Consider the following 24139-nt stretch of genomic DNA (forward strand, 5'->3'; position numbering starts at 1 on the left):
GATTACACTGAATGGCTGGTATATTGTTCCACCACAGTCGATGACGTTCTAGAACTGGAGCTTCAAGCTCTGTATATGACATCACAAGAAGGTGGAGAGATGTGAACATGTGGTTGTACAGGCGAACAGCGACACTTTGAGTTGAAATTAGAAACTGCATGGGATTTATAACTATGAGTGGAGAATGTCACAATAACACACTAAGAAGCGGTGCTGTAGCCAACATTTATGAAATTTATACTTATTTTATAATGTAAATAAGGAACACACCTAAATCTAGAAGCAACACTGGTCTGTAAAGAGAGACAATTAGAAATATATTGTAATCAAAAGAAACACAACCTCATTAAGGAAAGAATGCTACAACATGCAGAAGCAAAACATCCAAACACCAAGAGTAAAGCTATTGCAGCACCATGGACAGCTACCGGGAAAAACCTGAGCCATTCCGTTTGAATTAGTTAGCAGATGCTTTATACTAACGATTCACAACAAAGGATAAAACTGCAATGCTTCAAAGATGCAGACTTAGAGACAGATTAAAAAATAAAGATGCAAAAACTGTGTGCATGCTCCTGCACTTTGGTAATTTGATTTCTAATCACGAAAAGACTGTCGTTGGCCAGTGAGGTTAAAACTATGTTTAAAAACAAATCACTCAACAAAATATTATGGACACTTAATAAATTAATACAAGCAATAGGCTATAAATCAAAATAAATTTACTGTGTGAAATATACCAACACAGATATAGGCTTAATAATATTGATGAAAAAAAATCAGTCCACACATTACTTTGGATAAAGTAATAAATAAGCTTAACTAACACATAGAGCAAAAATAAATAAATAAAAATAATATTTGGCACGTAACTTTGGACAATTCTGACTTGTTAACACACACACATTTACAAGCTCTAAATTCGAAAGAGCGCATGGTGTCTAGAGAATAGTGAAAATAATCAATGACCAAAAAAAAAAGACAGAAAGTGAATTAAAGTTGCCCATAACAAATGCCACTTGCATGACCAAAAAAGTGACCACTTTACAAAATTATTGCTATTACTTTAGATTATCCTTGACAAATTGTTTGTGACTTAACAACGCACGTAATAGAGAACCTGTACCATGCCATGAAATTAAGAGAGAGCAAGTAAACAAAAAAATAATAAAAGATTCCAATCTACCAAACTCTTTTAAAGAAGTTACCTTACCTGAAATGATTCATTAAGTTCAGCATCGAGTCCTTCCAGATCATCTACAGAAGACTGAGTCTTTCTCAGAGTCAGGTCAGCAGTCAGCGTGCCATCATTATAAGATCTGACAACTTGAAGTCACTAGTGCGCGAGCCCGTGGTCAGGTATGCGTCATAATTGTAGGCGCTGCGGAGAGTTCCGCGCCCTCCACCTCCGCGTAATTTGGAGGGAGATACGCGCTGGGAATGGCTACAGCTCCATCAAACAACAGTCTGGGCTTTCTCCTGCGACAAAACCTCACGGCCAGGATGATGATGATGAAGGTCAGGAAGAAAGTGGAGACGGACACCAGCGCGATGATCAATAAAACGTCAATTTGGAGCTGCTCTCGTCATGAGACATGTCTTTCAGTTCTGGCACTTCAGCCAAGTTATCTGATACAAGTAAATACAGTGCGCACGTGGCTGAGAGAGAGGGCTGTCCGTTATCTCTGACTGACACAATAAGGTTCTGCTTCATGCTGTCAGATTCAGAAATGTCCCCGCTGCGTCCTGATCTCTCCGCTGTGGACACCGATAGTGAAAAGTCCCGGATCAGTCGCTTTAATGATGTGATACGAGAGCCACGCGTTCTGGCCAGAATCCGCGTCCACGGCGATCACCTTGGAGACCAGGGAGCGCGCTTGCGCGGCTTTGGGGACCATCTCGGTCATGAAAGAGTTTCCCTCTGGAGAGGGTATAATATCTGAGGAGAGTTGTCATTCTCATCCGATATGAAGACACTCACGGTCACGTTAACTGCTCAGAGAGGAGACCCGTTGTCTCTGGCTAACACGAGCACTTGGAAACTTTTCATCTGCTCGTAATCAAACGACCTCACGGCATGAATGACCCCGGTGTCTCCGTTAATGGATAAAAAGGAGGACACCGGTGCGCCATTGACATCAGAGTACACAGAGAATAAACTACAGTGCCATTCTGCCTCCAGTCCGGTCTGTAGCTGATACTGAACAAATAGAGGAGCCTGCTTTGTTATTTTCTTGCACATGAGCTCTGTAATTCTGCTGCTGAAATACAGGTGGATTATCATTGACGTCAGCTACAGTCAAGTGAATATTCTTAGTGGAAGATAAAGGCGGAGAGCCCTCATCAGTAGCAGTAATTGTAAATATTATATTCAGAGAGCAGCTCGCGGTCTATTCACCTGTGTCACCAGAGAATAGTAATTTTTGATTGAAGGCACGAGTTTAAATGGGACGTTTGCTGAATGGAGCAGCGCACCTGTCCGTTATTCTCAGAGTCTCTGTCCTGCACATTAATGATGCCAACCTCGGTACCGGGTAACGCGCTCTCGGGAATAGGACTGCGCAAAGATTTTCAGACGTACGTCAGGAGCATTGTCATTAACATCTCCAAGATTTATTACAACTTTAGCATCACTAGATAACCAATACATCTTTGCCTTCTACGCGTAGCTCATAAACTGATTCGTCCTCGAAATCAAGTGCACCAGCAACGCGAATATCACCGGAATCTGGATCCAACGAGAACTCCCTTTTAGCTTTGTCAGAGATACGACTAAATGCATAGGTCACTTCTCCAGTTTGTCCCTCGTCAGCATCAGTAGCGCTCAACTGTCACCACTACAGTATCTACAGGAGAATTTTCAGGCAGACTGACTTTATAGACGGCCTGAACTAAAGACTGGAGCATTATCATTAGCATCCAGCACAGTGACGTGTATGGCTACAGTACCTGATCTCGGTGGATCCCGCCGTCTACCGCAGTCAGAATTAAAGTCACTCTTTCTGCTGCTCACGGTCCAGCTTTTTCTCTATCAGTAATTCTAATTCTTTTCCCCGTGCACATCTGAATTTATAGCCAACTGAAAATTATCATTCCTCTGTAAACTGTATTTCTGCACTGCATTCTGTCCTATATCAGCGTCATGAGCAGCATTCAGACGATAACGAGAACCTCTTTCAGCAGATTCCCTAATTTCGAATGTAATCAAATCATTTGAGAAAACAGGCGAGTTGTCGTTATAATCCTGATTTGCCAGTGAAACACGGTGCAGCTCTAATGGATCCTCCAGCATGAACTCAAATTTTAAAACACATGAAGCCCTGTCGCCACAAATCTCCTCCCTGTCGATTCTCTCCGCTACGGTCAGCTCTCCAGTATTCAGATTAACGTCACAGTATCGTTTTCTATTACCTTCAGTATCAATGCGAGCCTTACGCAATGAAAGTCTTTTCACATCCAGTCCGAGATCCTTCGCTATATTTCCAATCACAGATCCGCGTTTCATCTCCTCCGGGAAAGAATAGCTCACGTCTCCATAAGCGGTGTGCGCCATCAGCACGAAGAACAAAAGAACAAACATCTCAGCAGCAATGCTGAACGGTTGAAATTACCAATATATTAAATACACTAAATTGTCAGTAGACACGTAAAAAAATACAGATAAAAATATAAATCCAGAGAAGTAGATAGAAAGCAGTGACCGTCGTCGTTTTTCTATAACCAGACAAGCTCAAAGCCATGACATCACACACAGGGTGGAGAGATAATATAATCTATGCAAGTCCTTATAACATGCTTTTGCAGGTGAACAGCGACGCTGTGAGTTAAAATAAGAAAGTGCACAACATCTGTTTCTTAAAAATACTAAATTCTTGATCAAGGAAATTAGTTTATTATAGCAAAACAAGGACAACCAGCAGTATTCATTTAAAAATGGTGGATAAATAAGATAAAATATTTTAAAACCATAGCATAAAGACTAATTTATTATGAAAACCCAAAGTAAACAGTACAAATCAGCGCAGCAAAATAACAACGATATGAAAATACAGCACAGTGCTATTTCATTCAGACTAAAAACTAGACTTCTGACAACAAACTATAATTAAAAATAAAGCGATTAGAAACAGGCCTTTTTGCTAAAGTTACTATGTCAGTAAACTTGAGTTTAGAAAACTGAAGTGATGTCTTTGCTAAGATTCAACCAGAGTCATAAAAAGAGAAGGAGAGAGTTGTAACAACTCCACTAACTCCAGTGGATCGTTTCACACAGAGCAGTTTTTATGGGGAGTGGGCGGGGCAAAATGGAGAAAAATGGTTTAGTGTGTGCGCGCGCATTTGCATTATCATTCCGAATTATAAAATAAATATTTAGTCTCACTTTATTTTGATGGTTCGTTTGCTGAATTTAAGCTACATTGCATCAACATGCCAACTAATTCTGATTAGATTATACTGTTAGATTGGGGTTAGTGTAAGTTGACATGTACTTGCAAAGTTTCTTATAGTCAGTTAAATGTCTGTTGAAGGAGCAGTATTAACAGATATTAAGCAGACAGGATAGTAATACTCAAATGGACTATAAAAATAAAGAGTTACCAAATATTTGAATCCAAAATAGCAGCTAATGGCTTCACAAACAATAAAATAGATCTAAGCATGCCAGAGAAAATGGGTAAGTCATGCCAACAAACGTGCAACTGTTTTCACAAACAGAAAATGTTTAAGAAACCATTTAAATGATTTTACTTCGATAGAAAAACTGAATTGTTTGTGCAAACATTTAAACGAGTCTTGTGATGTGGCAAGAGAGCATTTAATGAAACAAATAAAGTACTAAAATCCACTAAGGAGTTTTTAAAGAAACGCTTAGACTTACCTGAAAGGAATCGTTCGTTTCAGAATCAAGTCCTTCCAGATCATCCACAGAGGACTGAGTCTTTCTCAGAGTCAGGTCAGCAGTCAGCGTGCCATCATTATAAGATCTGACGAACTTGAAGTCACTAGTGCGCGAGCCCGTGGTCAGGTATGCGTCATAATTGTAGGCGCTGCGGAGAGTTCCCGCGCCCTCCACCTCTGCGTAATTTGGAGGCAGATACGCGCTGGGAATGGCTACAGCTCCATCAAACAACAGTCTGGGCTTTCTCCTGCGACAAAACCTCACGGCCAGGATGATGATGATGAAGGTCAGGAAGAAAGTGGAGACGGACACCAGCGCGATGATCAAATAAAACGTCAGTTTGGAGCTGCTCTCGTCATGAGACATGTCTTTCAGTTCTGGTACTTCAGCCAAGTTATCTGATACAAGTAAATACAGTGCGCACGTGGCTGAGAGAGAGGGCTGTCCGTTATCTCTGACTGACACAATAAGGTTCTGCTTCATGCTGTCAGATTCAGAAATGTCCCGCTGCGTCCTGATCTCTCCGCTGTGGACACCGATAGTGAAAAGTCCCGGATCAGTCGCTTTAATGATGTGATACGAGAGCCACGCGTTCTGGCCAGAATCCGCGTCTACGGCGATCACCTTTGAGACAAGGGAGCGCGCCTGCGCGGTTTTGGGGACCATCTCGGTCATGAAGGAGTTTCCCTCCGGAGAGGGGTATAATATCTGAGGAGAGTTGTCATTCTCATCCGATATGAAGACACTCACGGTCACGTTACTGCTCAGAGGAGGAGACCCGTTGTCTCTGGCTAACACGAGCACTTTGAAACTTTTCATCTGCTCGTAATCAAACGACCTCACGGCATGAATGACCCCGGTGTCTCCGTTAATGGATAAAAAGGAGGACACCGGTGCGCCATTGACATCAGAGGACAACAGAGAATAAACTACAGTGCCATTCTGTCTCCAGTCCGGGTCTGTAGCTGATACTGAACAAATAGAGGAGCCTGCTTTGTTATTTTCTTGCACATGAGCTCTGTAATTCTGCTGCTGAAATACAGGTGGATTATCATTGACGTCAGCTACAGTCAAGTGAATATTCTTAGTGGAAGATAAAGGCGGAGAGCCCTCATCAGTAGCAGTAATTGTAATTATATTCAGAGAGCAGCTCGCGGTCTAATTCACCTGTGGTCACCAGAGAATATAATTTTTGATTGAAGGCACGAGTTTAAATGGGACGTTTTGCTGAATGGAGCAGCGCACCTGTCCGTATTCTCAGAGTCTCTGTCCTGCACGTTAATGATGCCAACCTCGGTACCGGGTAACGCGCTCTCGGGAATGGGGATATTCAGTGACTTAATTACAATAATTGGGGCATTGTCGTTAACGTCAGTTATTTCAACGATTAATTTAGTATCTGAGGAAAGACCAGAGCCATCCTTTCCCTCAATAAGCATTTCATACCTTACAGCCACCTCAAAATCAATAGGGCCTTTAACTCTAACATCCCCTTTGTGTTGATCTAGAGAAAATAAGGTGTTCGCAGTTTTGAAATACGACTAAACTCATACGTCACTTCTCCATTCTGTCCCTCGTCAGCATCAGTAGCGCTCACTGTCACCACTACAGTATCTACAGGAGAATTTTCAGGCAGACGACTTTTATAGACGGCCTGACTAAGACTGGAGCATTATCATAGCATCCAGCACAGTGATGTGTATGGTAACAGTACCTGATCTCGGTGGAGTCCCGCCGTTCTACCGCAGTCAGAATTAAAGTCAGCTCTTTCTGCTGCTCACGATCCAGCTCTTTGTCTAACACTAGTTCAACGTTTTTACCACCATCCACCTTTGAATTAACTGATAAATGAAATGATTATTGTGTTCAATCGTATAGCGTTGTACTCCATTCTGTCCTATGTCTGCATATGAGCCTCATAACGCGGAACCGCGCGCCTTTCACCGCATGCTCACCAATCTCAAGCTTGATTGGCCTCTTTAGGAAATGTAGGCGTGTTATCATTAACATCTTGTATTTGTATTTTAACACGATGTATCTCTAATGGATGTTCAAGGGACTAATTCGAAATTAAGTTCACAGGAAAGCCCTTCATTACAAATCTCCTCTCTGTCGATTCTCTCCGCTACGGTCAGCTCTCAGTGTTTCAGATTAATATCACAATATCGATTTCTATTACCTTCAGTATCAATACGAGCTTTACGTGATGGACAGTCTGTTCACCATAGAGTCCGAGATCCTTCGCTATATTTCCAATCACAGATCCGCGTTTCATCTCCTCTGGGAAAGAATAGCTCACGTCTCCATATTGCGGTGTGCGCCATCAGCACGAAGAACAAAAGACCAAACATCATCCGCAGCAATGCAGATCCTTTTATATTATTCATATCCGTTTCAGGTATTAAATCCAGAAAAAAGCAAAAGAACAAACAAGGAAACCAATAAACAAATAAATGCGAACAAAATGCCTGAATTACAGCCCGGTCTCCGTCGACTAGTTTCTAGATTTAGGCGAGCTTGAATCTCTGTATGACTCAAAAATCAGGGTGGAGAGATACTTAAACAAATCTGGATTTGCAGGTGAACAGCGACACTTTGAGCTTAAATAAGAAACTGCAAGAGATTCGTTCCTATGACAGGATTGGAACAAACAGACCAGATGCAGCTCGCTTTTTTAACACATGTATGCTTAATTTGCTTATACAACTAAAGGCAAAACAAAAGTCAGTAGCAACATTTTACAGAGGACAATTATAAACACACCACAGCATATGCTTCTCAAAATAATAATAATAATAATAATAATAATAATAATAAAGTAAAATCCACAAAAGCACAGAACTACAATGTGTGGGAGCTAAATATCCAAACACCAAAAGTAAATGCAAATGCAGCACCATGGACAGCGAATGGACGAACCTGCTCCATGCAATATACAGGTCTGTATTCAAAATGACTTGCAATAAAGAGTAAAAGATCTACGTCAAACTATTTTGGCAGTCCATACTTGATAGTTGGTCAAAGCAAAAACATGTGTGTGCGCGGTCATTGGCCATATATCCCAACAATCAACTACAAATTACAAGAGATCTTTAGAAAATATAACTCCAAACAACACTCCTGATATGTGAATTGCATGCTTTAAAACAGCATTAAATATGACAATTAAGAGAGAAAAGTAAAACTAAGAAATATCAACACCATTACAACACATCCAAGAACAGCAGCATTGACAAAAGACAAAAAATATGAATAAAAAATGCTAAGAGTGGCTTATTTAAATGGTTTGGTAAAAAAATCAAGAGATGCCAGCACCTACTAATAGATCATTAAAATATATATCTACAGCTTTTAATGCAAAAGAGCAGTTAATTACTACACAATAACAATAAACCAACAATCAATGAGTAAATTACTGTTTATACCATTTTATTTTATTTATGTCATCAACGTTAATGGTCAGTTTAACCCGTTTAAACTAAAATGACAATACAGAATGTGGATCTACACCCTATATGTTATCAAGTTTGACTCATAAAATGTTAAAAATGTTAAACTTTTTATTTTATAAGTTAAATAAAATTTTAAAAAAATAAATGTTGATTGTTGTTCATAATGTGTACTGTCCATGCAAAGTAAATAAAGTGTGTAAAATAACAATTAGGTTACTTTTATGTCTTCATATCAAGCCTTAAAAGGCCATTGTGATCGTATCCACTATTACACGTTTGAAAGAGTCATGTAATATTCCAAAAGAGCAGTTAATTAAATTCATTGTAAAAACCCAGGTAACTTTCTTTAAAAGTTTAAAGTTTAGACTTACCTGAAAGGAATTATTGATTTCCGCGTCAAGTCCTTCCAGATCATCCACAGAAGACTGAGTCTTTCTCAGAGTCAGGTCAGCAGTCAGCGTGCCATCATTATAAGATCTGACAAACTTGAAGTCACTAGTGCGCGAGCCCGTGGTCAGGTATGCGTCATAATTGTACGCGCTGCGGAGAGTTCCCGCGCCCTCCACCTCTGCGTAATTCGGAGGCAGATACGCGCTGGGAATGGCTACAGCTCCATCAAACAACAGTCTGGGCTTTCTCCTGCGACAAAACCCTCACGGCCAGGATGATGATGATGAAGGTCAGGAAGAAAGTGGAGACGGACACCAGCGCGATGATCAAATAAAACGTCAGTTTGGAGCTGCTCTCGTCATGAGACATGTCTTTCAGTTTCTGGCACTTCAGCCAAGTTATCTGATACAAGTAAATACAGTGCGCACGTGGCTGAGAGAGAGGGCTGTCCGTTATCTCTGACTGACACAATAAGGTTCTGCTTCATGCTGTCAGATTCAGAAATGTCCCGCTGCGTCCTGATCTCTCCGCTGTGGACACCGATAGTGAAAAGTCCCGGATCAGTCGCTTTAATGATGTGATACGAGAGCCACGCGTTCTGGCCAGAATCCGCGTCCACGGCGATCACCTTTGAGACCAGGGAGCGCGCCTGCGCGGTTTTGGGGACCATCTCGTCATGAAGGAGTTTCCCTCCGGAGAGGGGTATAATATCTGAGGAGAGTTGTCATTCTCATCCGATATGAAGACACTCACGGTCACGTTACTGCTCAGAGGAGGAGACCGTTGTCTCTGGCTAACACGAGCACTTGGAAACTTTTCATCTGCTCGTAATCAAACGACCTCACGGCATGAATGACCCCGGTGTCTCCGTTAATGGATAAAAAGGAGGACACCGGTGCGCCATTGACATCAGAGGACAACAGAGAATAAACTACAGTGCCATTCTGTCTCCAGTCCGGGTCTGTAGCTGATAGTGAACAAATAGAGGAGCCTGCTTTGTTATTTTCTTGCACATGAGCTCTGTAATTCTGCTGCTGAAATACAGGTGGGTTATCATTGACGTCAGCTACAGTCAAGTGAATATTCTTAGTGGAAGATAATGGCGGAGAGCCCTCATCAGTAGCAGTAATTGTAATGTTATATTCAGAGAGCAGCTCGCGGTCTAATTCACCTGTGGTCACCAGAGAATAGTAATTTTTGATTGAAGGCACGAGTTTAAATGGGACGTTTTGCTGAATGGAGCAGCGCACCTGTCCGTTATTCTCAGAGTCTCTGTCCTGCACATTAATGATGCCAACCTCGGTACCGGGTAACGCGCTCTCGGGAACTGGACTGTTCAGAGATTTAAGTATGATTATAGGAGCGTTATCCATTGATGTCAACAATGTCTATAAATACGGTGGAATAACTCGATAATCCCTGACCATCTTTAGCTTGAATGGTAAGCTCCATTTTTCTGTCCTTTTCATAATCAACGGGCCCCGTTAGTTTAATCACACCAAGACACTGAATCAATAAAAAATTAACTGCCTGACTTTTTGAGACAAATGACCAAATGCATACGTCACTTCTTTATTCTGCCCCTCGTCAGCATCAGTAGCGCTCACTGTCACCACTACAGTATCTACAGGAGAATTTTCAGGCAGACTGACTTTATAGACGGCCTTGACTAAAGGACTGGAGCATTATCATTAGCATCCAGCACAGTGGACGTGTATGGCTACAGTACCTGATCTCGGTGGAGTCCCGCCGTCTACCGCAGTCAGAATTAAAGTCAGCTCTTTCTGCTGCTCACGATCCAGCTCTTTATTCAGCACGAGTTCGCCATATTTCTTTCCATTTGGACGCGTTAATACATTAAGAAGAAAGTGCTCATTGCTCTGAAGAGTATATGACTGCACTGATTCATGCCAATATCCGCATCATGCGCCTCTTCTAATAAATAACGAGATCCTTGTCTGCTAATTCGTGTATTTCAAATTTAATAACGCTTTCTTTGAACTGTGGCGAATTATCATTAATATCCTCAATATTAAGAATGAAATTATGCAATTCTAATGGATTTTCCAACACGAGCTCCTGTTTAATAACACACGAAGCTTTATTTTCGCAAATCTCCTCTCTGTCGATTCTCTCCGCTACAGTAAGTCCACCCGAATTCAGATTAATGTCACAGTATTGCATTCTGTTATTATCAGTATCAACGCGAGCCTTACGTGATGATAGTCTTTTCACATCCAGTCCGAGATCCTTCGCTATATTTCCAATCACAGATCCGCGTTTCATCTCCTCCGGGAAAGAGTAGCTCACGTCTCCATTAGCGGTGTGCGCCATCAGCACGAAGAACAAAAGACCAAACATCTCAGCAGCTTCACTAAACCCTTGTAATGCGTCAGAGATGAATCAGAAATTATATCCAGTAAAACATACCGTACAATATAAAGCAAATGTATAATTAAAAGGTAAAAAATACCGACTTAGCCCTGTCGCCGTCTAAAATATTCCACAGCTAGGCTATATAGAGGCTCACAGCTCTTTCAATGACATCACAAACAGGGTGGAGAACTTTGCTTGAAAAATCACAAATGGTTTTGTGGGTGAACAGCGACACTGTGAGATTAAATGAGAAACTGCACGCATTCATACATGTGACAGGATCAAGTGTTGAAGCACGCACACGGACACCCAGACAAACACACAAAACAGGGCTGTATATTCAGGGATGAATTAATTTTTTATGTAACCGATAAGCAAAAAAGTCTGTAGCAACATTGTCAACAGAGTGTAAGATAAAACAACTACTGCATGTAAACAAACTGAAAGAAAAACGCAAATGCCACAAAAGGAAAAGAGCAACAATATGTTGAGGCAAAAACCCCAAACGCCAAGACTAAACACCAGAACAGCACCATGGACAGCAACCGGTAAACCCCGACCCGTCTCTTTTGTTTGTTTGTATGCTTGTTTTTGTTTATGGCTTCATACAAAATGAGTTAACAAACAATAAACAAAAAATAATAATTAATTAAATAAATAATTGAATAAAACACTGTCAAGGATCAAAGATGCACGACAATACCATATTATTTAAAATTCATTGTGAAGCAAGATATCTCCATTTTAATACAATAAAAGACTGTTATTCCTGATTAGATTAAATGGACGTATAAAGATCTCCCTCGGCCAAATAATACTATAATAAAACGTTTTATATTGCATAAATTGCACATAAAGCAGACATATAAAAAATTATGAAATGCATAAACATCATCACAAACTCAATTAAAAGTGCACACACCAAAGATACAAACAAAATTATGAATTTTAAATAAAGTGAGCTTAATTTTAACATTCGTCCAAAGAGTAACTATGCAAAAATAACAAATTCAAAACAATAATAATAATAATAATATTAATAAAAATGACCGCAAATAAATATTAAAGCCATTTGACATATTAATGCGTGAACAAGGCAGGGAAAATGTATTTGTAAAGTTTTGTTTTAGAATGTAAGTAAAACCTACAATAAATATTTTTCTATAATAAAGCATTTAAAAGAGCAACCTGATGTGACAAAAAATAATATAGAGGAAAACAGCACTACTGAAAACGCATTTAAAAATCGCCAAATTATTTAAGCTGAAAATTGTAATCCTACCTGAAAGGAATCATTTACTTCAGCATCGAGTCCTTCCAGATCATCCACAGAGGACTGAGTCTTTCTCAGAGTCAGGTCAGCAGTCAGCGTGCCATCATTATAAGATCTGACGAACTTGAAGTCACTAGTGCGCGAGCCCGTGGTCAGGTATGCGTCATAATTGTAGGCGCTGCGGAGAGTTCCCGCGCCCTCCACCTCTGCGTAATTCGGAGGCAGATACGCGCTGGGAATGGCTACAGCTCCATCAAACAACAGTCTGGGCTTTCTCCTGCGACAAAACCTCACGGCCAGGATGATGATGATGAAGGTCAGGAAGAAAGTGGAGACGGACACCAGCGCGATGATCAAATAAAACGTCAGTTTGGAGCTGCTCTCGTCATGAGACATGTCTTTCAGTTCGGCACTTCAGCCAAGTTATCTGATACAAGTAAATACAGTGCGCACGTGGCTGAGAGAGAGGGCTGTCCGTTATCTCTGACTGACACAATAAGGTTCTGCTTCATGCTGTCAGATTCAGAAATGTCCCGCTGCGTCCTGATCTCTCCGCTGTGGACACCGATAGTGAAAGTCCCGGATCAGTCGCTTTAATGATGTGATACGAGAGCCACGCGTTCTGGCCAGAATCCGCGTCCACGGCGATCACCTTTGAGACCAGGGAGCGCGCCTGCGCAGCTTTGGGGACCATCTCGGTCATGAAGGAGTTTCCTTCCGGAGAGGGGTATAATATCTGAGGAGAGTTGTCATTCTCATCCGATATGAAGACACTCACGGTCACGTTACTGCTCAGAGGAGGAGACCCGTTGTCTCTGGCTAACACGAGGACTTTGAAACTTTTCATCTGCTCGTAATCAAACGACCTCACGGCATGAATGACCCCGGTGTCTCCGTTAATGGATAAAAAGAAGGACACCGGTGCGCCATTGACATCAGAGGACAACAGAGAATAAACAACAGTGCCATTCTGTCTCCAGTCCGGGTCTGTAGCTGATACTGAACAATAGAGGAGCCTGCTTTGTTATTTTCTTGCACATGAGCTCTGTAATTCTGCTGCTGAAATACAGGTGGATTATCATTGACGTCAGCTACAGTCAAGTGAATATTCTTAGTGGAAGATAAAGGCGGAGAGGCCCTCATCAGTAGCAGTAATTGTAATATTATATTCAGAGAGCAGCTCGCGGTCTAATTCACCTGTGGTCACCAGAGAATAGTAATTTTTTGATTGAAGGCACGAGTTTAAATGGGACGTTTTGCTGAATAGAGCAGCGCACCTGTCCGTTATTCTCAGAGTCTCTGTCCTGCACATTAATGATGCCAACCTCGGTACCGGGTAACGCGCTCTCAGGAACTGGACTACGCAAAGATTTCAAACGGATTTCAGGAGCATTGTCATTAACATCTCCAAGATTTATTACAACTTTTGCGTCACTAGATAAACCAAATCCATCTTTACCTTCAACTCGTAATTCATATACTGCTTCATCTTCAAAATCAAGTGCACCTGCAATGCGAATATCACCTGTATTTTTATCCAGTGAAAACAACTTTTTAGCTTTGTCAGAGATACGACTAAATGCATACGTCACTTCTCCATTTTGTCCCTCGTCAGCATCAGTAGCGCTCACTGTCACCACTACAGTATCTACAGGAGAATTTTCAGGCAGACTGACTTTATAGACGGCCTGACTAAAGACTGGAGCATTATCATTAGCATCCAGCACAGTGACGTGTATGGCTACAGTACCTGATCTCGGTGGAGTCCCGCCGTCTACCGCAGTCAGAGTTAAAGTCAGCTCTTTCTGCTGCTCACGATCCAGCTCTCTCTCTATCAGTAATTCTAAATTCTTTTCCCCGTGCACATCTGAATTTATAGCCAACTGAAAATTGTCATTCTTCTGTAGACTGTATTTCTGCACTGCATTCTGTCCTATATCAGCGTCATGAGCCGCATTCAGACGATAACGAGTCCCTCGGATGGCAGACTCCCTAATTTCAAATGTAATCAAATCATTTGAGAAAACAGGCGAGTTGTCGTTAATATCCTGAATTTGCAGTGAAACACGGTGCAGCTCTAATGGATCCTCCAGCATGAACTCAAATTTTAAAACACATGAAGCCCTGTCGCCACAAATCTCCTCTCGGTCGATTCTCTCCGCTACGGTCAGCTCTCCAGTATTCAGGTTAATATCACAGTATCGTTTTCTGTTACCTTCAGTATCAATGCGAGCCTTACGAAATGAAAGCCTGTTCACATCCAGTCCGAGATCCTTCGCTATATTTCCAATCACAGATCCGCGTTTCATCTCCTCCGGGAAAGAATAGCTCACGTCTCCATTAGCGGTGTGCGCCATCAGCACGAAGAACAAAAGAGCAAACATCTCAGCAGCAACACAGAACGGTTGAAACGCCCAAGACATTATTATACGCAGTACCACATAAGCAAACGTGTAATAATAATAAACAAATTAAATGTAAATTCATAGAATTAGAAATAAATTGAAGGCAGCCAAACGTCGACGACTTTCAGAGAGAAGAGCTCAAAGCCCAGTGTATGACATCACAAGCAGGGTGGAGAAAGGCATGCAGAAGACATGCAGGGTTTTAAAGGTGAACAGCGACACTTTGAGTTAAAATTAGAAACTGCATTTCAATTCTGTTTCTGATAGATTTACACCTAAACTTATTTTGGGAAATAAGAAAGTCCAGAAGTGTTATTTAAATAGTGTAGATAATTAAAACACGACATATATGGTATTAAAACAGTGCTACGAAGACTGAATTATAGAAGTAAAATCATAGAAATGAAAGGGAACATGCCGGTGCAGCACCATGGACAGCAACATGACAACTGCTCTGCTAGTTGTTCCTACTAAAAGGATGTTTAAAACTCCTGAAATAGGTATTTGGCTCATTTTAAAAGCCAAGCTTCACATAAAGGATCATCAGAAAAATACAAAACTGCCTAAAACAATATGTTTTCATATACTGGTTGACAAAAAAAAAAAAAAAAAAAATCAGAATCAAGGGGAGACAAACTGAGTTCAGACGACAAGATAGCATGCTTTAAAAACGATTTGTAAACTGAATGTGTCCAATTTCTGAATTTTTAAGGTCACAAACAATATAAAAACAACTAATAAAAACACCAAATATGTGGCAGGTAATCATATATGTCTAGAACAAATACACAATCTTTAAACTGAGCCTCAGAAATGTCCTTGTGCCAAAATCCCTTCAATGAGCCTCATAACCTCAATATATTAACGTGCTTGTCGTCAGCGATGACAGTTAGTCAAATTATAAATGTCCTTTTACACCCTGAACTCAGCTTAAAATAAATACTTCATTACTACTTAAAGAAGATTTCATGTCCACCTAAAGTTCTTCAAGATCACAAAAACACAATCTTCAGCAATCTATAAGGGACAATAGTAACACAACAGATTTTAATTATGACAACTTACTGATACCAGTTAATTAATTAAAAAGAAAAACAAGCTTGATATTTAAGATCATATGTTCGTTAAAAACACAATATACATCCATCATGTGAAGAAACCTTACCGATATTAAACGATGGAACGCAAGTAGGTAAACGCCCCTTTTGCTAAACGTATACGTAAGAAGCGATCACAATAATAAGCATGTCATTTTTGATGATAATAAAACTTTATTTCATATGAAATGCACAGCGAAAAACAAGCAGTTCAAGTACCAAAATAAATTGAATAAGAGGATAGAGAATCTCACCAACAATGAACAGGGCATTGGAAACCACAAGTTTACACGAGCTACTTTGATGATCTTAACTGACTGATAACATTTAGGAAATGAAATCATTTAGAATCAGGAACAATGCGACTACAGATAAGCAATGTGCATGTTCAGCTTCAATTTTTCACAGATGGGCATTGATGTACAAAACCTTAAGTGTCGGGTAATGATGGAAACGACCACAAATGGAACAAAATGTGAAAGTTAAAAAGTAAGAAATTGTGTACTTATGATAGTTGTACTTTTACATAAAAACATGGATTAATGATGTCAACAAAAACACTTGTTTGTTTGATTTTAAAATAAAATGTTTTAAATAAAAACTATTAAAGGAAAAACTTTGTGTAGTCCTACCTGAAAAGATTCATTTATTTCAGCATCCAGTCCTTCCAGATCATCCACAGAGGACTGAGTCTTTCTCAGAGTCAGGTCAGCAGTCAGCGTGCCATCATTATAAGATCTGACGAACTTGAAGTCACTAGTGCGCGAGCCCGTGGTCAGGTATGCGTCATAATTGTAGGCGCTGCGGAGAGTTCCCGCGCCCTCCACCTCTGCGTAATTTGGAGGCAGATACGCGCTGGGAATGGCTACAGCTCCATCAAACAACAGTCTGGGCTTTCTCCTGCGACAAAACCTCACGGCCAGGATGATGATGATGAAGGTCAGGAAGAAAGTGGAGACGGACACCAGCGCGATGATCAAATAAAACGTCAGTTTGGAGCTGCTCTCGTCATGAGACATGTCTTTCAGTTCTGGCACTTCAGCCAAGTTATCTGATACAAGTAAATACAGTGCGCACGTGGCTGAGAGAGAGGGCTGTCCGTTATCTCTGACTGACACAATAAGGTTCTGCTTCATGCTGTCAGATTCAGAAATGTCCCGCTGCGTCCTGATCTCTCCGCTGTGGACACCGATAGTGAAAAGTCCCGGATCAGTCGCTTTAATGATGTGATACGAGAGCCACGCGTTCTGGCCAGAATCCGCGTCCACGGCGATCACCTTGGAGACCAGGGAGCGCGCCTGCGCAGCTTTGGGGACCATTTCGGTCATGAAGGAGTTTCCCTCCGGAGAGGGGTATAATATCTGAGGAGAGTTGTCATTCTCATCCGATATGAAGACACTCACGGTCACGTTTACTGCTCAGAGGAGGAGACCCGTTGTCTCTGGCTAACACGAGCACTTGGAAACTTTTCATCTGCTCGTAATCAAACGACCTCACGGCATGAATGACCCCGGTGTCTCCGTTAATGGATAAAAAGGAGGACACCGGTGCGCCATTGACATCAGAGGACAACAGAGAATAAACTACAGTGCCATTCTGTCTCCAGTCCGGGTCTGTAGCTGATACTGAACAAATAGAGGAGCCTGCTTTGTTATTTTCTTGCACATGAGCTCTGTAATTCTGCTGCTGAAATACAGGTGGATTATCATTGACGTCAGCTACAGTCAAGTGAATATTCTTAGTGGAAGATAAAGGCGGAGAGCCCTCATCAGTAGCAGTAATTGTAATATTATATTCAGAGAGCAGCTCGCGGTCTAATTCACCTGTGGTCACCAGAGAATAGTAATTTTTGATTGAAGGCACGAGTTTAAATGGGACGTTTTGCTGAATGGAGCAGCGCACCTGTCCGTTATTATCAGAGTCTCTGTCCTGCACATTAATGATGCCAACCTCGGTACCGGGTAACGCACTCTCGGGAACCGGACTGTTCAGAGATTTAAGAATTACTATTGGTGCGTTATCATTGATGTCAACAATGTCTATAAATACGGTTGAATAACTCGATAATCCCTGACCATCTTTTGCTTGAATGGGAAGCTCAATTGTTCTCTCCTTTTCATAATCAACGGGCCCCGTTAGTTTAATCACACCAGACACTGAATCGATAACAAATAATTGCATGAATTTTTGAGACAAATGACCAAATGCATAGGTCACTTCTCCATTTTGTCCCTCGTCAGCATCAGTAGCGCTCACTGTCACCACTACAGTATCTACAGGAGAATTTTCAGGCAGACTGACTTTATAGACGGCCTGACTAAAGACTGGAGCATTATCATTAGCATCCAGCACAGTGACGTGTATGGCTACAGTACCTGATCTCGGTGGTGTCCCGCCGTCTACCGCAGTCAGAATTAAAGTCACCTCTTTCTGCTGTTCACGATCCAGCTCTTTATTCAGCACGAGTTCGCCATATTTTCTTCCATTTGGACGCGTTAATACATTAAGGAGAAAGTTCTCGTTATTCTGAAGTGTATATGACTGCACTGAATTCATACCAATATCCGCATCATGCGCCTCATCTAATAAATAACGAGATCCTTTGTCTGCTGATTCGCGAATTTCAAAATTAATCACATTTTCTTTGAATTGTGGCGAATTATCATTTATATCCTCAATATTAAGAATAAAATTATGCAATTCTAAAGGATTTTCCAGCACGAGCTCCTGTTTAATAACACATGAAGCTTTCTTTTCACAAATCTCCTCTCTGTCGATTCTCTCCACTACGGCTAGCTCTCCGGTTTTCAGATTAATGTCACAGTATTGTAGTCTGTTACTATCAGTATCAACGCGAGCCTTACGTGATAATAGTCTGTTCACATCCAGTCCGAGATCCTTCGCTATATTTCCAATCACAGATCCGCGTTTCATCTCCTCCGGAAAAGAATAGCTCACGTCTCCATTAGCGGTGTGCGCCAGGAGCACGAAAAACAAAAGAACAAACATCTCCGCAGCTTAGTCTACCGTTTGCAATGCTTCAGAAACGCAATCCTAAAAAACCCAAACAGTTAAGCATCAAATAAACAAATAATTCTAAAACAATCCTACTCAATGGCTGATATATTGTTCCATCACCGTCGAGGTCATTCTAGAATTGCGAGCTTCAAGCTCAGTATATGACATCTCAAGCAGGGTGGAGAAATGTGAACATATAAGATATTTGTGGTTTTGCAGGCGAACAGCGACCCTTTGAGTTTAAATAAGAAACTGCAAGATATTTATAGTCCTAAGAGAAGAAATTCATAGAATAAAGCACAAAAACGGCTGAAATTCATCAAATATACTCATTTTATAATGCAAATAAGAAGCAAAACATAACCCAGCAGAGACACTCTCTAGAGAGAGAGAGATAAAGAGCAATATACAGCATTCAAAAGAAATAAATAACCTATAGAAGGATAGAAAGCAACAATTTGTAGGAGAAAAATATCCAAACACCATGAGAAAAAGCTAGTGCAGCACCATGGACAGCAACCGGAAAACCTGAACCATTCCACTTACATTTTGATGGCTTACGCATATATACGAAACGATTCGCAAATAGGAATAAAACTGCACTACTTAGCCTCAATAGTCTGAGACTATATATAGGAAGAAAGATGCAGAGAAGGTCTTGTGTGAGCGTGAGCACTTGTTCACTCCATTTCCAACAACAACAACAACAAAAAACAGCCAATTACCAGTCAGATTAAGGATGACGTTTAAAAGATTTTACTCAATAGAAAAATTAATAAAAACCTTATAGATTAATGCAAGTGATAGGCTACATTTCAAGAAAAAAAGAAACATGAAGACAGACTTATTGCACAGAGGATTATTTGCATGAATTGTTCAAATGACATAACATGAACTGACAAAGAGGAAAAAAAATCTAAATTATCGCTAACATACAAAATTTACAGCTCCAAATTCTAAAGATCAACCTACTGGCTAGAGAAAAAACGAAAGCTAATTGATAAATAATTAAATAAATAACGAAATAAATTAAAATAAACAATATGTAAATTAAAGCCACGTCAGAAACAACTGCATTCCCATGACCAAAAAACAGCACTTAAAATAATTATTTTCATAACTTCTGAAAAGAGTTCCAGTCCTAATAGAGCATCTGAAAGAGCCGTGTGATCTGTCAAGAAAATTACGAGAGAGCTAATAAACAAAAACTAAATTAAGTAATTCTACCAAATAGATTTTAGAGATATGGTCCTACCTGAAAGGAATCATTCATTTCTGCATCAAGTCCTTCCAGATCATCCACAGAGGACTGAGTCTTTCTCAGAGTCAGGTCAGCAGTCAGCGTGCCATCATTATAAGATCTAACGAACTTGAAGTCACTAGTGCGCGAGCCCGTGGTCAGGTATGCGTCATAATTGTACGCGCTGCGGAGAGTTCCCGCGCCCTCCACCTCCGCGTAATTTGGAGGCAGATACGCGCTGGGAATGGCTACAGCTCCATCAAACAACAATCTGGGCTTTCTCCTGCGACAAAACCTCACGGCCAGGATGATGATGATGAAGGTCAGGAAGAAAGTGGAGACGGACACCAGCGCGATGATCAAATAAAACGTCAGTTTGGAGCTGCTCTCGTCATGAGACATGTCTTTCAGTTCTGGCACTTCAGCCAAGTTATCTGATACAAGTAAATACAGTGCGCACGTGGCTGAGAGAGAGGGCTGTCCGTTATCTCTGACTGACACAATAAGGTTCTGCTTCATGCTGTCAGATTCAGAAATGTCCCGCTGCGTCCTGATCTCTCCGCTGTGGACACCGATAGTGAAAAGTCCCGGATCAGTCGCTTTAATGATGTGATACGAGAGCCACGCGTTCTGGCCAGAATCCGCGTCCACGGCGATCACCTTTGAGACCAGGGAGCGCGCCTGCGCGGTTTTGGGGACCATTTCGGTCATGAAGGAGTTTCCCTCCGGAGAGGGGTATAATATCTGAGGAGAGTTGTCATTCTCATCCGATATGAAGACACTCACGGTCACGTTACTGCTCAGAGGAGGAGACCCGTTGTCTCTGGCTAACACGAGCACTTGGAAACTTTTCATCTGCTCGTAATCAAACGACCTCACGGCATGAATGACCCCCGGTGTCTCCGTTAATGGATAAAAAGGAGGACACCGGTGCGCCATTGACATCAGAGGACAACAGAGAATAAACTACAGTGCCATTCTGTCTCCAGTCCGGGTCTGTAGCTGATACTGAACAAATAGAGGAGCCTGCTTTGTTATTTTCTTGCACATGAGCTCTGTAATTCTGCTGCTTGAATACAGGTGGATTATCATTGACGTCAGCTACAGTCAAGTGAATATTCTTAGTGGAAGATAAAGGCGGAAAGCCCTCATCAGTAGCAGTAATTGTAATATTATATTCAGAGAGCAGCTCGCGGTCTAATTCACCTGTGGTCACCAGAGAATAGTAATTTTTGATTGAAGGCACGAGTTTAAATGGGACGTTTTGCTGAATGGAGCAGCGCACCTGTCCGTTATTCTCAGAGTCTCTGTCCTGCACATTAATGATGCCAACCTCGGTACCGGGTAACGCGCTCTCGGGAACTGGACTGTTCAAAGATTGAAGTATTATTATAGGGGTATTATCATTGATGTCAACAATATCTAATAATACAGTACAATGATTGGCGAGCCCTTGACCATCTTTGGCTTGAACTGGTAGTTCAATTAAACTCTCTTCCTCATAATCAATCAGTCCTGTAAGTTTAATCTCTCCAGACAACGAATTGAGAGAAAATATATCCAATAATCCCTCTGACAAATGACCAAATGCATAGGTCACTTCTCCATTTTGTCCCTCGTCAGCATCAGTAGCGCTCACTGTCACCACTACAGTATCTACAGGAGAATTTTCAGGCAGACTGACTTTATAGACGGCCTGACTAAAGACTGGAGCATTATCATTAGCATCCAGCACAGTGACGTGTATGGCTACAGTACCTAATCTCGGTGGAGTCCCGCCGTCTACCGCAGTCAGAGTTAAAGTCAGCTCTTTCTGCTGCTCACGATCCAGCTCTTTATTCAGCACGAGTTCGCTATATTTTCTTCCATTTGGACGCGTTAATACATTGAGAAGAAAGTGCTCATTTTCTTGCAACGCGTAAGACTGCACTGAATACATACTAATATCCGCATCATGAGCCTCATCTAATAAGTAACGAGATCCTTTGTCTGCTGATTCCTGAATTTCAAAATCAATTACATTTTCTTTGAACTGCGGTGAATTATCATTTATGTCTTCAATATTAAAAATAAAGCGATGCAGCTCTAAAGGATTTTCCAGCACGAGCTCCTGTTTAAGAACGCATGATGATTTTTTTCCACAAAGCCCTTCTCTGTCGATTCTCTCCGCTACGGTCAGCTCTCCGGTATTCAGATTGATGTCACAGTATCGCTTTCTGTTACCTTCAGTATCAATGCGAGCTTTTCGAGATGACAGCCTTTTCATATCAAGTCCGAGATCCTTCGCTATATTTCCAATCACAGATCCGCGTTTCATCTCCTCCGGGAAAGAATAGCTCACGTCTCCATAAGCGGTGTGCGCCATCAGCACGAAGAACAAAAGAATAAACATCTCAGCAGCTTCCCCAAATCCTTGTAATGCTTGGGTAATCAATGAGAAAATATTTCCAGAAAAGAAAACCAGTGTAAAAGAAAGCCAATGGACAATTCTAAGTCAAAAAATGAAGCAGAAATAAATCCAGTCACCGTCGACGATTTTCTAGAAGAGGGGAACGCGCAGCACAGTCTTTGACATCACAGGCAGGGCGGATAAATATGCAGGAAAATCACACAGGGTTTTACTGGTGAACAGCGACACTGTGAGTTTAAATGAGAAATTGCATGGAATTCGTTTCTGTGATATGATTAGAAAAGCTTACAAAGGTATGTTGTTTTTTTGTTTATTCAGGAATTAAAACATAGAGATTTTGTTCTGTAGCCTGTGAGCAAAACAAAAACCAGAAACCCTGCAGATTATAAATTAACCATAGTGTGCATATTAATCTAAGTAAAAAAGCTGTGGAATGCTAGAGCACTAAAAATATTGAACTAAATATCCAAATACCAAAATAAACACCACTGCAGCACCATGGACAGCGACCGGGAAAACCAGCATCACTCAAGTTACATTCATGCTTGAAGCAAATGACTTCATTTACAACGACTTACGAACCAAAAGCATTTCTTCAAAGATGTAATATTTTTATACATATTTTAAGACATCATCATGAAGCAAAACAGACATATATTGAGTGTGCGCGTGCCATTTCCAAAAAGAAAAAAGAAAGAAAAAAAGAAACACTATACCATTTACAATCAGACTAAAATGACTTGAAAAAGATCTCACTCAGCCGAATGTCTGACATCCGACTTTTTTACCCTTATTAAATTGCACGTAACACAGGAGCATTAAGAGATATGTAAACAATCAACTAAATCATAGACTGAATTAAAAACTGCCGAATCCACACAGAAAAAATATTAAAAGTTGTTGAAATTAACTTGACAAGGGGATAGCTCAAGTATTTTACGTTTTGTCAGTTTAGTGGCTAACACGAGTTCAGTCGTACGAAAATGTACGATTTTAAAAAAGAGGCGTGGCACCTAACCACACCCCTAAACCAAACCGTCATTGGTAATGACGCAGCAAATCGTCCTAAATTATACTAATTAGATCGTACATATTCATACGAATTAGCCACTGAATCAAAAAGTTACGAATTGCCGTGAGATTGCGTTGGATAGTTGAGCCAAACATTAAAATTCTGCCATCACTAACTCATCCCTCACTTGTCCAAAACCTATTTGATTTTCTTTCTTCTGTTGAATACAAGAATGACAATTTAATAAAACTCTGGTAGTTAACAGCCATTAGCTGTGTGTCATTTCAGAGGCAGCATCCTCCCAATAATGCAGACTTCAAAGGGGAGTGCTTCGAAGTCCACACAAGCCGAACCGAGCGTTTTGAAATGAGACAATTTCACCCACAGGGGACGAGACTCGTCACCTAACATCAGTAACAGCTGCTGTTAATAAGCTGTAATAAAATTTGTAATGACTTTTTTTTCCCCAAAGTAATTTTAAAAATTATTTAAGGCGATCTAAAGGCAAAGTAAGGTTTTAAAAAAGCTGCAAATATATTTAGTTTGATCCGTACATATGCACATAA

The 24139-nt window shown here is 40.9% G+C and overlaps 1 protein-coding gene and 5 pseudogenes across 1 annotated transcript in view; all 6 read right to left on the reverse strand.

The window, feature by feature from the left end:
* LOC130240345 (putative protocadherin beta-18) overlaps positions 1 to 24139 on the reverse strand; it is a 287342-nt gene that overhangs the window by 247174 nt on the left and 16029 nt on the right. The gene's annotated exons all lie outside the window — the stretch shown is intronic.
* Positions 1997 to 7828, reverse strand: LOC130241155 (protocadherin gamma-A4-like; annotated as a pseudogene).
* Positions 8243 to 11147, reverse strand: LOC130241156 (protocadherin gamma-A11-like; annotated as a pseudogene).
* On the reverse strand, positions 11541 to 14924 carry LOC130241157 (protocadherin beta-16-like; annotated as a pseudogene).
* Positions 15763 to 18902, reverse strand: LOC130241158 (protocadherin beta-15-like; annotated as a pseudogene).
* LOC130241159 (protocadherin beta-15-like) lies at positions 20053 to 22680 on the reverse strand (annotated as a pseudogene).

Source organism: Danio aesculapii, chromosome 14 (genome assembly GCF_903798145.1).
Source record: "Danio aesculapii chromosome 14, fDanAes4.1, whole genome shotgun sequence".
Taxonomy (NCBI): Eukaryota; Metazoa; Chordata; class Actinopteri; order Cypriniformes; family Danionidae; genus Danio; species Danio aesculapii.